The following is a 3201-nucleotide window of genomic DNA, read 5'->3' as shown; positions in this document are numbered from 1 at the left end:
GGCTTTCTAGAACCAGAGGGGACAGAGCCACTCTTGCAGGGGAAGTCAGCACACCCACGGGGAGACAGAAATGGGAGCCTCCCAGGGAGGTTGCATCGGCAGAGAGAAGGCCCAGGATCAGGCTGGGGCTTCACCGAATGGCGAGGCAGTGGCAGAAAAGGCCATGGGGACAGAGGCTGGGGGACAGCAGGAGGCTCGGTCCAGTCAGCCTCAGGCTGAAGGGCGGGGGTGGGCAGAAGGAAGGGGTCCCAGAGAGGACAAGGGAGGCCAAAGGACAGACATCACCAGGAACAGGGAAGATACTTGGCAGGGATCTGGGACAGGGAAGAGCCAGTGCAGATCCCAGTCTGATCCCAAGGGGTCTCAGCTAAAAGGCGAGGGGGGTGGGAAGGATTTTAGGGACAACCACCTGGAGATGGGGCAAGGGCCCAGGGTTGGAAGCGGGAGGGGAGGGCGGGGCGTTGGGGCAGGAAGTCTTAGAGCTTCCAAATTTTCCGTAAGAGGGTCCAGATACGTCCCGGGAAAACGGGCCTGGGGACAGACACCTGGTCATGTGCCTCACTCCCCAGGGGGGACCTTTCTCCTGCCTCAACCTCCTAAAAGTGCTGGCCTGTGCCACTTTGCTTAAAGAATTAAAAACAAACACCTTTCCCGCTTTTACATCTTAATTCCTTTGCAATCACCTGGAGTGTGTGCTGTCCTTCTCGGGTTAGCTTCGTTTCTCCCCAGTGTTTCTCGAAGCCTTGGCTCACTTGTGAATTATTCCAATTCTAAACTCCTTCATATTTTGTATTTTCTTTCTTTTTGAGCCACGGTGTTGCTGCGCGGCCCGGCCTTACGCTTCCCACAGAGTCCAGGCTGGCCGCCCACTCACAGAACCTATTTCAGCCTCTCAGGTAGCACATTTTCAAATAAAGTATTTTTCTATCGCTCCGCGGATTTACGGTTAAGATTTTCATTGTGTTGATGTTATTTCTTTCTTTTCAGATTAGCTCTGTACGAGATTAACCTATGGTTTCATTTTATATTAATTTTCCCAAACTTGATGCAGAAGGCACTGTTCATGGTCCTGGGTGTTCACTTCCGGGGCTTTCCACTGAGACTGGCATCCCGGCTTCAGTCAGCAGCTGGTCTTCAGGCAGCCCCGGCCGCAAGGAAGCAATCCTGGCGGGGTGTCATTTGTCACAGTCCGCGCAGCCGCGCGGCCTCTCGCCCCCACCCACTGGGACCCGCAGGGCCTGCGCCAGCTTCAGATCTCCCGCTCACTCCTCTGAGTATGCCAGGTGGGGTGCCCTCGCCTCCCGCTTTGCCCGAACACCATCTCCTTGTGCTGTGGCCCTCGGCTCACCTGTAACCATTCATATTTTGGGACTGACACGGTGTCACCAACATTTGTAAGGTTGTCTATCAGCTTGGGATTCTGCTAACTGCTGCTCTGTTGGAATATGGAGATTAAAAACTGGCACTGCTTTGGGGCCGGCAAGATCATTCTAAAGCACCTACTTAGGCAAACTGAAGGCAAGTGCAGGAGACCGAGGTTCAATCCTTGGCCCCACATTCCGCACCAGATCTGCCCTCAGGCAGGCTGAGCTGACCAAAAACAAAACAAAACTGGCTTTCTTTCCCCACCCTATTGGAGTTTTCAGAATCCATCCCATTTCCAGCCTTTAGCAGCACCTCCAGCCTCAGTGGACCTGAAGGTCCCCATTTAGAGCTTTTTATTTTGTTGGCTTCAGCCATGAGAAAAACCATTTAGAAAATCTTCATGCATTATTTTCCTCCTCCACCCTGTAGCCCTTGTGGATTTATGGCATGTTCTATTCATTTCCTGACAACTATATTAAGGAAATAAGGAGGCAAATAGTTATGCAATGTCTGATGCACATTCTTAATCCGTCTATACCAGTAGACATTCACAGGGAATCCCAATCTGCATTTGTTCTCTGGACTAGGCCTTTTCCAGATTGAGCCTCCTTGTTACGCATTTTAATTGGAAAGTTAATATATCCTGGTCCTTTCCCTTTATCCTGTTTATTACAGATTCCTTTACTGCTCTCTGGACCTTCGTGCGTAGCCTGTTCTCTCTCTTGGCACCTGTTCCTTCGTAGCATGATCACAGACCCTACAGTGTGCTCCACAGTGCTTCACAGTGCATGGGCCTCCACTTGCAAACAATGTCAAGGAATTTTCAGCCCATATTTGAAAAACATGAAGAAAATCTGAGACTGTTTTGAAGTTTGAAGAATATTAATGACATAAGAAAGTTTCTTGGGTTGGGAGATAGCTCGGAGGTCTAAGCATCTATCTGCCTGGCAAGTGCAAGGACCCATCCCTGATACTGCATGCCATGCGGGATGGAACCAGGCGTGGTGGCTCACACCTATCCTCTCAGCTCTGGGCAGGCTGAGACAGGAGAATCGCTATGAGTCTACTGCATAGTGAGACCCTGTATCAAATAAAAAATGAATTAAAAAAATTTAAAGAAAGTTTCTTTACATGAGGCTGAAAACAACTGTCCTTTGATAGCTGCCCCTTCCATCAGAGCAACTTTATTTTCAGTTCTACACAGAGAATAATACAGGGAAGGCGCTAGAAAAACATGTTTTTTGTTTTTTTTTTTCCCTTCTTAACCAGGAATTGAACTCAGGACCTCATCCTTGCCAGGCAGGTGCTGTACCACTGAGCTATACCCGCAGTCAGCTGGAACAATTTAAAGCAGGGAGTAATTTCTTCTAGCATAAATAGATTACAGAAATATGGCTTTCTATTAGCCATCATTTTTTTCAGGGCTCACTACATAGTTCAGGCTGGCCTTGATCTCGATTGTATAGCCCAGGCTGGCCTCAAACTCATGGCAATCCTCCTAGCCCAGCCTCCCAAGTGCTGGGATTACAGGTGTGCACCACTACGCCCAGCTCCAGTTAACATCTCATACTGGACATCACACAGACCTTTAGATTTTCATAAGCTCCAGATTTGTCAAATTATACACTATAATTTCCAAAAATCTGTCAAAAGACAAAATTATTCTTCCATTTAGCTTTTTATGAGAATATAAAAAGCTGAGCAAAAGAAACAATTACACAGCCAATATACAAAATGTGCTCTATTTTTAAAATGTCACCTAAGAACCAAATAGTTCAGGCCCCAATCGCCTCACTTCCACACAAGGAGTCCGATGGATACAGTCGTCGTGTAGGC

Source organism: Octodon degus, unplaced genomic scaffold, assembly GCF_000260255.1.
Source record: "Octodon degus isolate 3935 unplaced genomic scaffold, OctDeg1.0 scaffold00017, whole genome shotgun sequence".
Taxonomy (NCBI): domain Eukaryota; kingdom Metazoa; phylum Chordata; class Mammalia; order Rodentia; family Octodontidae; genus Octodon; species Octodon degus.
The sequence above is the reverse complement of the archived record's forward strand: the minus strand, read 5'-3'. Positions refer to the sequence as shown.